The following is a 14,164-nucleotide window of genomic DNA, read 5'->3' on the forward strand; positions in this document are numbered from 1 at the left end:
ATTCTAAGATTTGACTTTTCTGAGTGGTTCCTCACCCATCTTTATGATATAATTTAAGTAGTGTATTCTATGATTTGACTTGTTTGGGTGGTTCATCTAAAATCACATAGACTCATTTACTAATATGATTAAAGATGCACCAACTCAAAAAATTAAATGGGTGGCTTGAACATCACACACTAAGGTCTAATTGTTAAATAGTCAAAATTAACTTCCTTTTTCAAAACTTATCTTGTCCTAAAGATGATATGAATCAAAACACATAATATATTGTTCACACCACAACCATATGATGGGACCAGTGGTTAATAGGTTAATGGTGTGTTTCAATTTGAATAGATAAGATGATATCAATATAAAATGAAATTGAACTAACCTTGGATAGGAATGATTTAGATATAGCAGACTCATGATAGGAAGTAAGGCATAGCAAATAACTGGTACTGACCAAATAGCCCATAGGAAGAAATAAGCATAAAGCATCCTCTACTTCAAGCTAATGCCTAGATTTTTCTTACAAATATTTCAAGTAGTCTTTTTGCCCATCTCTTCTGCTAAACAAGGGTATATGGACTAGTGGTTATTGCACATCCCATGAAAACTAGTTCGTTGGGTTGGAAACTAATGGAATGCCAACCTAGACTATGAATCTTCATTCCTATCATAACATCCTCAATTGTAGATCCATACATCTATCCCACCTGCAACTAGTCAAAAGTGAGTTAGCATCTATGCTATGGAAGATTTTTGTAAGTTGCACCAAATATCTAATATATAAGGTGATATGAATTTTTTTTTGTTTGGATTTGAATGTTATGTTTTTTTCGCATCAATATTTCAGATCATACTTCATGATCCATCATCAGGATGAGAGAATGCATTGAAAAGTGAAATATACATACCAATCCCAACCAAAGAGAAATAAAAAGAAAAAGAGGATGGCTCTGCATATTTCACTTTTCCATTCTTGCTTTTTCTTATCCTGGTGATGGATTGTGGAGTGTGATCCAAAAAATTGATGCTAAAAAACATACAAAATCAAATCCAAAAACAAAAATTTACATTTCAAATGGATATTGGACACTTGATAAGATTAATATAAGATGATGGGCAATCTTTTAGTAGGAATTATTTTTAAGGGAAAAAAAGGGTTATGCATCATCTATCACTTTGCCCCAAGCATTTTTGGTTTCATAACTGCAACTAGAAACCTTCAAAGCTTCCTCTATAACCAAGGAAGGAAGGGTGTGGCTATTGCATGGAATTTTACTTATTATAGCCTAAGTTGCTTCAACTGGGGCATGGAATTCTCTAAATGCTTTCCTTAATGCCTCAGATGAACAAGATGATGCAAAGTCTAGAATCTCTAATTAGGCAGCATCATACATGTTAGTGATTGAATATTTAAAGGGTTTATAAAATAAAAATTATAAGCCTTTTATGAATCACTATTCCAACCACATGTCCACATGGTTGTTCCTCGCGTTTCATTTTCTATAAATAGATTTTATTTAATAAAATATAATAATGCATTATTAAATGAAGTTTCTTTAAAAATAATAAATTAAAACAAGATCAATTTCAATAAAATCTTAGTAAATAAAAGAAAGTCAAAAAGAGGATTCCTTATCATCATTGCCTCAAACATCTACTAGACACTATATTTGTCATGCACCTGAAAAGAAAGTGGTGTAAAACTATAAAAGTAACTTCTAGAAAGCTTGCTTCAAATAGGATTGAAATTATAATTTATTATTTTTTAATTAGGTATGGGGAGTTTTCCAAAGGACTCCCATAGTTTTACAATGTTTTCAGTACATGACAAACAGTCAATGACAAAAACAAATCAGCAAACATATCAAGATTATACCTAAATATAAAAACAATTAAACATTTATTGTTAATATACAATACTATTATGAACATTAAGATATTAAAAGAAATTTAGTAATATATATCATTATTTCATGTGAAATATTTAAATTTGGTAAAACAACATGCCATATACTGAACTTCAATCTTTAAACCAATTTAGTGCCAAAGATTTGCTATTACCTTGTTTTTGCATTTCACTTCCTTTCTTATTGTGTTTATCAATCTCAAGTGGCAACCCATACAAGCTTTTTCTTCTACGAAAGCAGCAAGTTCCTCCATAAAGAGGGCCTTGGAGTGCATTTGATCCCTTTCCAATAGTCTACATAAACCCAACATCTCCATTGTTACATCTATATTCATGTAATAATTCATCCAAAAATGTTATAGAGCTCTTAAATAATTAGTTCAGAAAAGATAGTAAATTATTTCTTACTTTTATGAGTATTTTCAACTGGTTTGCAAAGGGATCATCCTTGAGACTTTTATGGAACACTTGAGGGAATTAAATAAAACTGCATTCTTTCTCTAATTTCCATTCAAGGAAAAAATACATAGCATGTTGTATAGCTCTGCAATCACTGGCATGCATATCACTATCCAAATTTAGTGTAAAAGGAGAATTTTTCATCAACACTGAGACTCTTGCCTGAAAATCGAACACCACATCAGATCAATAAAAATCATGTTAATAAACAGTTTATATTTTCAATACCATAAAAACTTATCATAGTTGATAGTACAATATTATATATTTCATGTTATTCTTCATAGTTGACATTACTATTAAAATTTCCAAGCAATTATTCAAAAAAAAATCAATCACAATTTATACCAAAAACTTTGTAAATAAGTTTTTGAAAAATAAATAACAAAAGTCTACTAACCATGACATTCATGGCACCAACATTATAATGATGGTTGACCTTGGGATGTTTCTCTCTAGCAACATATATCAAGTTGGGCAAAGCATCTTCTTTCTTGTCATGAACCATTTTGTTTTCATGAATAACCTATACATGTAAAGAATTAATAGTGTGAGATATGCATCCTCTAGAGAAGCTCTTACTATCTTGATTAAAGTTTAGACTACAAAAACATAATAAACAATAATTTTAACTTCATACTCTCCCTATTACCTATACTATACTTGTATGGTTTCTAACATCTGAGCTTCTATACACAAAACCATCAACACTGTGATGAGAAGTAAAATCAAGTGGAACTTTTTTTTCCTTCCAATGTTTTGCTTATCCTTTTCTTGAAACCTTCATAGTCATCTTAGAAAATATCATTTAACAATGTTAAAGAGGCAAGATGATTTAATAACATAGGAACTATTGATTTCTGTATTTTAATCACATCATCATTAGCTTCATATCCTTCTATTCTTGGACAAAATCAAGATCAAATTACTCATTTTCATTGGAGAAATACATAGAGGGTTTCATGTTCTTTATTTTAAACTTTCTATAGAATAGTACCCATTTTTTAGCAAAGCTCAAAGTTTCTACAAGAGAGTAGAAAGTGATGGGAGATGGACCATAATCTTATGTGAACACGGTAAAGCCAAGGTGAATCTTTGGAAGATTCAAAACCTCGTTGTATTGTGTTTATTTTGTAATGTGATTATGCATGAGTGTTATAGTCTGAGAGTATGATTAATTAGAGACATGTCATCGTGATGTGCAAAGTGTTTTAATGTGTGTGTGTGTGTGTGTGTGTGTGTCATTTGACACTTGTATTGTAACAAGCAAATTTTTCTACTAGATAATCAAGTGCAAGAACAGAAAGAATTGTATTGGTAGTTATCAATGTAAGCTCCTTGAATGGATCTATTGTAGTGATGAGAACATCCACAATAGGAAGCTTGGAAATAGATTCTCCACTATATCTACAAGATAAAAACATAAAACAACACCCAAGTTTTTGTAGTGTTTCAAAGAGGAATAAACATATAAGACCTTCACTCATAGAGAAATAAACATATAAGACCTCCACTTTTTATGATAATAAAACAAATGTGTAAATGAACAACATTTATTTCTACCTCTTTGCAAGCCTCTCTGGGTATGCATTATACCCAACAAAATTTCATGCCATGTTGTGATAGAGAATCCACATGAAAGAAAACCAAATCTCACATTCAAAATCTATCATCCAAAAACTCTAAGAAAACGTAGAAAATGTTTTGGCTCTCAAATTCGTGAGGAAAGGGAAGGAGATAATCAATGATCTCATAATTCACATAGAACAATGAAGAAGATGAAAAACATTTGAAGAATGGAATTGAAGTTTAGAGATGAATCAAGATAATTCCTTGAGGGATATCCTAATGAATCAATCCTCCCTTATGCTCAAATTCTGCCCCATGAAGAAGAGGACCAAGGAAGAAAAGGGAGATGCTTAGAGGGATCAAAAGTTAAAAAATTGCCTTCAGTTCACTCTAAAAACAAGTTAATCTTGCTGTAGGAGGAATAAAATGACTAAATAAATTTTTTTTACTAGCTTAAATAAGTCAAGTCGGCCTTTATAGGGACACTGATCATCAAGGTATTCATTGCCTATATTAAGGACACATGAATTCATTTTAGCATTAAAAAAAAAAGATGTTTTAACTTTGTTAATTAGCAATGACTTCTCTTGTTAGCAAAAAATTCTCTTCATCTAAGGCAACACTCTCCTCCCAAAATTGCAGTGAACTCATCCTAAAAGAGTAATAATCTATTAATGCGATCAGATTTCCACAATCCATCATAGTTATGTAAATCAGTTTCTGGATTAGATTGTGTGGATATTTTTACCATAAATGTTTCAAATCACACTACATGATCCATCATCAGGATGAGAGAGTAATAATCTATCATAAGATGAAGTGAAATATCTAAAGGGTAGGGGGGAGGGGGGCTTTTTTAGGAAGAGCCAATTTAAACAACAACAAGAAGGTCTCTTCAAAAATTAGAGATAAGGAGGGCAAGAAAATGAAAATTTAGCTACATTATATTGTAGAAATCATTGGCTTTCTAGATTTAGAAAAGTTTCATTTCAAAATTTGCAAGAGGTAAATATGGGATCACTAGAATAGTTTTTATTTTGAGTTCTAGTTTTCTTTTGGAAACTACTTAGACTATCTTAAAGAAGGAAAGTCAGGAAGTTATAGACAGAATTCTAATCCACTTAAGCATTTGGAAAGACAGAGTAGAAGTAGACCTATGGTCAAGGAAAAGTTTTGGATGTTGTAGATATAAAGTTAAATGTGGAGTTTGAGAAGGCTGAAATGGAAAAATTGGTAGGGATAGGGTTGTGGTGCTCCCATCCAAATCTAGTTGCAAGACCCAAAATGAGGCAAGTGGTAAAGTTGTTGAAGTTGGAAGATCAAGTACCTAATATTCCTCTAGAGATTCAACCTATACCATAGAGTATCATCCCATCATTCTAGACCTACAATGAATGAAATTTATTAATTAATGAAGGTATGTTAGTTTGAGCTTCACTTGGTTTTGATAATACTTTAATATTCTTTACTTAACAAGGCCAACCACATGAAGGTGGAAGCTCATCTAGCCTCACCCCCCCTCCCCCCTAACATCAATCTAAATTCCCATTAACATCTAATTACATACTTCATTCATTCATTCATATATTTATGAACTATAACATTCAATCAATACAATCACATAAAATTCATTAATATGATATAAAATTCACTAATACACAATACTAATAAGACTTCATTAACACATAACAATATTCTTTAACATGACATAAAAATCAATATTAATACACAACATTCATAGATAATTACTTAAAACAATTTTCTTTCATTATCCAACAAAGTTTATCAAGTAGCATGATCATCCAACAATTATTTTCACTGAGTATATAACCAAACAGAGCATCAATTACAAAACCAATCTGCAATAAATGGTAATGTTAAACCATGACATATTAGTTAGCAAGCATGTCAAGATTATCACCCAATGTATTGCTCAAATGATCATCACAATCACCCATCAATTATGACCATTACAAGAGGTATTGATTAGGAAGATTGAACATAAAAGGCCAAATTTTGTCACACCATTCAAGTGTTCCCATGTTCACATCAAACAACATAAATGAAACCATGTGTGTGTGTGTGTGTGTGTGTGTGTGTGTGTGTGTGTGTGTGTGTGTGTGTGTGTGTGTGTGTGCATATGTATGTAGTTTCCTATCAACAAATAGAAAGTCACATTATCAACAATCAATATGATATCATATATATCACCACCTATGGAAGATTAATCAAATAATGACAAGTGAAGTAACAAACTAATTAGCAGAAAGTATTCATAACTATGCAAAGATAGTGATTAACCATCAAATTCTCATTATTGAAAAAGAAAGGTGTTATCCCAACCTATGGGTGCAAGTATCAAATAGTAATGAGATCTATTATAAGAATCAAACCCATTCTCAAAGAAATCATTGAGTATTTATTATTAGCTATTTATCCTTATTGGACTACTTAAGGGAGTACTTCCCTTTCGAAAATCAGTTTGCGAATACTGAAGAAAAGTAATCATGAGGAGCCCACTATCTTGTATATTTCCAAAGACAAGGTAGACATAGCAATATCATTAATATAATCAATATTGATGAAAATTGAATACATATAAGGTACAGATCACAATTACTAATATCATCACTATAAGTGATGTTGGAGACAAGTAGAGATAAGAAACAACTATATCAATGTTATAAGTGATATTGAGATATTTGTGTACTTATAAGATAGATCAGGAACAACAAGATACATCATTTCTATAAGCAATAAATTAGACTTCAGCATATACATGCCATATTAGAGTCGGCTATCAGCACATTGAGAAGACTTGTAGTATATCTTATATTGAAATATTAGAAACAAGTAGCACCAATTAAAGGAGACTTCACACAATTCATATTATTATAATAGAAGTGTAGATCTTGTTGGTGTCTTGAATTGTTATAGGCTTCAAAGTACCCCAATGAGAACAAGACACATCTAGGGGTAGCTAAAGACACTAAACCAACTATAAGGCTAGACCCTTCTTCTACTTTAGGCTTTGCAAAACCTAGGCAGGTGGACCTTAAATTCAATTAATATGGTACCAGTACAAAAACATATTCCTAAATCTACTAAGTAGATTTGACACTTCTCCTATTAACTCATGTAATGGCTTATATCTACAGTAGCTAAATACAAAATAATGAAATTCATAAGCTAAGTGAGGGTTAGACTTTTTAGCTATTCAACATGAAAGGGGGAAAAGTATTTGATTAATAATGTTGAATTCAGCACAAATCCAACTATGCAGTAGTAAGAACTAATTGATCTTATAACTGATCAGTGCCTAATCCATTGGGCAATTTTAATGAATTCAATACATACATTTGTGATACTAGGAAATATTTCATATACCTAGATGTCAGATCTATCCTATCACTTTGTGAATCAGATATTAGTGTTCATAAATACCTCATTCTTACAAAATATCCTTCTCAAATAATCAGTAACCTTGTCAAACACATCAAGCATTTACTTGGTCCTTTGTTCCAACAGCAAAACATATCTGACATACAACTCTAAAGGGATGCAAATGGATCTCAGCTCTTTGTTCCTAGACCACATAAGATTCTAGATTACTGAGATAGGAGATGAGAATCAAAATGAAACAAAAGAAATCCTGGCTCATTTGTATTAGTTCCTTTGAAATAATACATTCAAATGCATGAAATTAAAACATGAAAACACCTAACAGATCTGAACTAGCTGAATTATCTTTCCTACTGCTATTCATACAAGAGAATTATGCTGAAGAATGTGGTGTCACAATAATGGGAACATATAAAGACTAGAACCTTGATTTCATAGATCTGAGTAAATATCATATTGGAACATAGATGGTATCACAGCAATGAGTTATTTTTTCTCCAAAAATTGGAACCATTACAATGAGAAAGAAAGAGAATGATATAGGAGGTAGTGAATTCCTAGATTTATCGTGAAGATGACATGTATCCATTTGAAAAACCTCTCCTAATAGTGAAAAGAGTCTCTCTAATCTCTCTCTATAACTAGATATAAAAATCTTTGATCAGTTTTGCCTCTCAAAAGCATAAAGTGATTAAAAAACTTGATGAAAAATAATTGCTTTTGATGCTAGATCTCAAATCAAGGCAAAGACCAAAATTAGTTAAATGGCCTCTAGAATGCAATGTAATCTTTTCAAAGTTGTTTTTTCCACATTTAGGCTTCAACGGTCTTTTATATTTGCCTCCTAGCTAATTTTGATGCTTCATGATGAAAAATGCCCATTTTGCTGAGAATGCCCCAGAATTTACAAATTCACTTATAGACTAAATTGGTGAATAGTTGTGTAAAAACTAACTTCATATTCAGAAATTTCATTTCCTCCCAGTTCCAACAGTATATTGAAGTGTATATTTTGAGAAAAAATGTGCTTATTATGCCCCTTTGAAGTTCAGACTACCATTCATGACTTTCATAGCACTTAGAATTGCAAAAATTTACACTTTTATGTAGTTTCAAACTATAGAATAACTCAAAATCTATTTAAAAGAAAATGCACATGATTTTGAGGTTAGATTAATAAAGTATTAAAATTTATGCTTTTTCAAATTTCCCCACCAGTCTCCTCTAGGTCAAATCTGTTGACTAGCCCTGGTGACACATGTCAATCTTCTATTGGGTCTAACCTGCACAACTAGCACCACATCATGATTCCACCTCAGCAGTCACTATGTCACCATGTTAACTAGCATGCAACTTTGTCTTGACATGGTGATGGTCATTGTATCTACCACGTGTCAGCATCTTGTTCATCATTGCAACCTGATCGCCACAATGCCACTTGTCAGATAGTCCTTTCACCATGTCACTATTGTTGGGTCCCACATTTCTTTAATGCCATATTTCAAGTTTTCTAGCAAGTCACTAGCTAGAATTTCTACTTTCTAGCAGGTCACCATGTCACATGCTAGAAAATCTCATAGTTTTCTAATGGCGACACGGTGCCTTCTTGGATTCCTAACTTTTTCGATGACATTTCAAGTTTTTTGGCAATGCTTTTCAGTGGTGCACTTTTTCAAAATTTATTGGTTTTTTCCATCTAGCTAGTCAACCATGGGCTCTACCAGACAGGTTAAGGCTTTAGAAGCCTGGTGTCATTAAGACACTTAGTCATTGTGTGCTTTTGTATTTAAACATTCAAAATCTCTACCACATAAGGAATGTGGGACAAATTAAAACCCTATAGTCCTTCCAGTGGCTTCTTTCTTGATTCAACTCTGATGATGAAGTGTAATATGAAACCATTGCAATGCTGCAAATTCAAAAAAAGGCCTGGTCATGGTTCGCTCCCACATTGCATTTACTATTGACAATCTTTCCAAACGGTTTATGAATCTCCACAACCTCCTCCTCTGTTTCAATATGCTTAGGCATGTGGTCTTCTCACTCTTTCTATGCATGTGGACTACCTTGCTCAACATGGAGCTTCTCTATTTTATGAAGGAAAAAAACATTTTACAACCTTCAACAAGTGTGGTTGAAGCAAAGGCGGAGGCAAGAATAATTTTCCCTTTGGATAATTATGGAAATGGGTCTTGATCAGGTGCTTGACATTGGGTGGATGAGCTATGATGACTACCTTTGTTCCTTTTAAAACACTTGGGCGATCATTGCATTAGGAATTGCCCTATTGTTGACTTCTTTTGGTCTTCTCATGTAGCTTTCTCCCTGCCTCCTACATGTTTGACTACATGGGTCTCCTTTTATCTACTCTTGAATGCCCCTCTTGCCTCCAATCTACTGCATTCTCTCAAAACACAAATCTAATTTGAAACATTTCCTTCTTGCGTGGACATCTCCCTTGAAGAGTTAACTCGTGACTCACCTTCCAATTCCCTCCACATTTTCACAAGAGTAGATGCTCGAGCACTTGGTCCTTCAAAACTGCCTTTCCATTGTTGTAATCATCTCTTGAGCCTAGCATGCAACCCATAGAATCCTAGATTGGCACCTTCTTTCAACTGACAATTCTATTGAGTCTTGACCATTATTGGAGTTATGTTGTCTACTGGTATGGCTTCCTAACTTATGGAATATTTCACCTTTACATGTCATGCCCTATCTATTTTCAAATGCTCCCTCCATTCATTTTAGTTGTCCCCTTCTTGTCCATGTGTTCAGCAAAAATTAATGGGGCAGTGATTGATTCCTTGGTTGAGCAATCTTCTCTTAATGTGGGTTGCCTTTGACATGGGCTTCCCTATGTTCTTGTGTGGATACTTTGTGTTGTAGTAGTTTCATTTGAAAGGAGGCCCATGTGGATTCTCTACCAGGGAAACTCCTAATACCATGAACCCTGTTGATGGGCATCTTGTGTTTTGGGCTTGAATGCCCCTGCTTTGAATCTGTCAACTGCCCCCAAAGTAATGTTGCCACTTTAACACCTAGTAATTTATTAATTGTTTGATATACCAACCTTCTCCAACTCTAATAAAAGGTCCTCAAACGAATTTTTAGTCTATAGCAGATCACTATATATATTGGCATCAAAGGCAATTGCTAATGAGGAGTCATTGGAAGTTGCAATATCAATTAAATCCTCATCTTCAAATGTAAACTAGTGAAAAAATTGTAAACATTGTTTCTTTCAACTGAATATTATCTTGTACAGTCAAGCAGAGAGAAGACAATACCTCTGGGGACTCATCCTCAAAAAAGACATCCTGATGACCTCTACTGCTAGTTCCATTAACCTCTCTAACACTCTCACTCTCAAACATGTCATTACGAAAAGTTTTAGTTAAATTATTTGCCATTGCTAATACATCATAATCCCTAACACAAAATTCTTCATCATCACAATCCAAACTCCTCTCTTGGATTGTACTGGGACAATCGCATGCCCATTGAAAGACACTCTCCACTATGTTAAGACTTTGAAGAGTGGTCATTTTCCACATGCTCCACTTGGGATGTGCCTGCTCACAAGCTTGCATATGGATGTTGGTATATTAGAAATCTTGCATACATTGATCAAACTTGGCCCCAATTTAGAAACTCTCCTATGGATTTTCAACTTTCAGTGCACTTTATGCACATGATCACCCATCATCAGTGCAACCTTTCTTGCACTCAACACCACTATCATTTCTCACCTTTTCATTATGACATTTTAATAAAATAAATTCATTATAAACCATTTTAGTCACTTTGAAAATTCCATGATGCCTTATCAATCACATGGAATTTAGTCAGGCCCCAAGGCGGGTCCGGCTAAAAATAAAAATTATTTTCAAATGAATGATATATTAAACTAATCCATCAAACCCATCATATTGGTTAAAACCAAGTTTGACCATTGAACAATCCATTTAAAACTCATTTCACACCTTATCCATGAACTATCAGCTTTGTTTCAAGAGGTCCTCTGACCGGCTTTAAAAATTGACTCAAACAGATAACTAGGCTTTGAAATCAACAACACTGAATCTCTATATTTCACACTTTTACCCAATTGAATCTCATCTCATGATGACATCAGGGTCAAAAGATATCAACCGTCAAAGTTATCCCTATAAAATTGCCTACATATAAACATATCAAAAAACAACAAAACGCATTCAGAATTGGCTTTGAAAATTGGGCAAATAGACACTTGGGAGAACAAAAATGGGGGCATCAATTTATTGTCACAAGGAGAGTATAATTCTATGATTTGGGCTCATGATGAATAATAGGATACAAATGGCAAGTAGTTAAAGTGGGCTACTCAGAATTTTGCAAATTGAAACAATGGCAAAAAAGCATTTTTTGCAAATGGAATTGACCTGGTAAAGTGTGCAGACAGATTCGTCAAGACTTGTAAATTGGCACATTCTAAGAATTTTTAGAGCACAACATAGTGGCACTATCAATTTGATCTCACTTATTAAAAATTTCAAGATATGACATCACGAACTAGGATTCTAACAAATCTGCATTTCTTGACACCAGTAAACCTTTACAAATTGCATATGGAATCACATTTGAAAACTAATCAAATAGATTCATCATAAGCTCAAACTTGAGACCTACAAATCCTTTGACCTCTAGAATGCAATGCAAAAGGAATTTTCTCATTTGGGTCAACTATGTCAAAGTTATAACAAGTCAAATAGGGCTTGCCAGAATTCAGAACAATCCACATCTGCATGAAATCAATAAATGGCCAACTTTGAGGGATTCAAAACCTAGTCAAACAGACTTAGAATGACTCAAAATCTAAAACATAGGCTCTTTGATATGGATAATAAAAATTCTCAAAGTAGAAAGTCATGAAACATTACTAGGTGTGAGATATTCAATTGCAAACACAGCCTCCTATCATTGTTTGACACTTGAGCAAAAATGCAAATTTAACAATTGCTCAAAACATGACTTCATGAAATGACTCAAAATGACATTTTATCTTCATGGAACATGTGGATATTCTAAATTCAATGTGTTAGAAACATTAAACACCTTATATGCATCAAAAGTACAATCAGGTACATATGCAGTTAAAAAGCATTTATAGGGCTTGATTTTTTCAATGGTACTCAAAATCGGGGCTTCAATTTTGAGTCCCAACAGTGGCTCTATCTGGGGATGCATGTCCCTTGCAGGAATGGCAAGGATTGGTATCTTTGGAAGAAGTGAACCATTCCCAAAATAGCAAAAACTTCTCTCGAACAACTTTATTGAAAGCAAGAAAGAACTACTACTATGTACACACGATGACCATGGGCCACCAAACTTCAACAAAATTTTTTACCTCTATCATAAATCTGATTTTCATCTACATTCTCATGAGGTAAACTAGAAATATTATTCATTTTAGTCTCACCAATTGTATTACCATCATGAATCAACTCACTTGGCAGACCTGAATCTTCACCCTGACTTGCATAATGCATATAAGAACTAGATTTACTTTCAAACATTTGCTCATTGTGAAAATTCTGATCAGCATGCTTAAAAATATCAGACTCAAACTAAAAATATTCTCTAACAAATGAATCATGCATGCTATCAATCTTGAATATGAAATCTTCATACTCAACTTGGAAATGAATTATATCAGTGATAGTTTCCTGCTAGATAAAGCGATTGATCTAGTCGATGAGATAATTGCGAAGCTGAAGATGGAAATTACATTGAAGCCCATGGCTTTAGATGAAATTGATCACTCTATGTTGAAGCTTAAGATGGAGCAGCTCTCTTAACCCATCTTGAAACAGAACTTGGTCTTTTGAAACAATAACAAGAGGAGCTACAATAACAATGGGAACATGAAGATGGCAGATCACAAGTTATATCAGAATCGGCACCAATGGAAAATTTCTAAACTCAGTTCTCATTGACAGAAAACTCATGATCTAGGCCATCATCAAATTCACTCTCAGTAGAAGAAACAAACAAAATGGAAATATGGATAGTTTGATGATTTCATGCCAAAGCAATCAGATAAAGTTTTAAAAAGGTTAAACTATACGCCAGTTGTCTAAATAAGCACATATTATGAGTTATATGGCATTTAGATAGGTTTAAGATTTATCCAGAAGGATTAATTTTAGCACTGTGGCTCACTATTAAATTTCAACGATACATCTTCCTATTATAGAGTTATATTTATAATTGTGAGAAATATTATAAATATTGATGGAGATAAAGAAAGCTAATCAAGAAGAAGAAAAAGTTATAAATATAGGAGAATAAAGAGATTTAAAAAAAAGGTGAGTCATAAAATCTTCCAAGAATTAGTTATGAAAACTGAAAAGCCACGGGAAAGAGAGGTTAAATATATCAACGTCAAAGACAACAAGGGTTACAGTTTTCTGAATTTTGGCTGGGAGACTTTGAGCTACAGCAGAACAGAGGTTGTGAATACAGTGATAAGGGGGTGACACAAATCTTTCTCTCTGGAACTGTAGACTTTGTGCTTCAGCAAAGGGGGAAAACTTTTCTAGATTTTTCAAGCATTAGCTCATTTTCTTGTGTAGGTCGTGGGAAGCAGAGCTAGGGTTTTCTTTCTTTTATTTCTGAACTGTATGTCAAGAGAGTTGTATTTTGTTTAAAATGCAAAGGAAACCTCATGATTTTATTAATGGTGATTATAATAGTGATGCATTTTATGCTTTCAGAGGAGGGAGACTTGAGAGTTAATTGTTTGTCAAAACTTTGAGTTTGAGCAATCTACTTTCCACTAATTTTGATCTT

The 14,164-nt window shown here is 33.3% G+C and overlaps 1 pseudogene; it reads right to left on the minus strand.

Moving 5' to 3' along the window:
• Positions 1–1,800: 1,800 nt before the first annotated feature.
• Positions 1,801–10,878, minus strand: LOC149572610 (cellulose synthase-like protein B5; annotated as a pseudogene).
• Positions 10,879–14,164: the final 3,286 nt, after the last annotated feature.

The sequence above is a fragment of the Cupressus sempervirens genome, chromosome 2 (assembly GCF_028749045.1).
Source record: "Cupressus sempervirens isolate cs-2001-9-10 chromosome 2, ASM2874904v1, whole genome shotgun sequence".
Taxonomy (NCBI): Eukaryota; Viridiplantae; Streptophyta; class Pinopsida; order Cupressales; family Cupressaceae; genus Cupressus; species Cupressus sempervirens.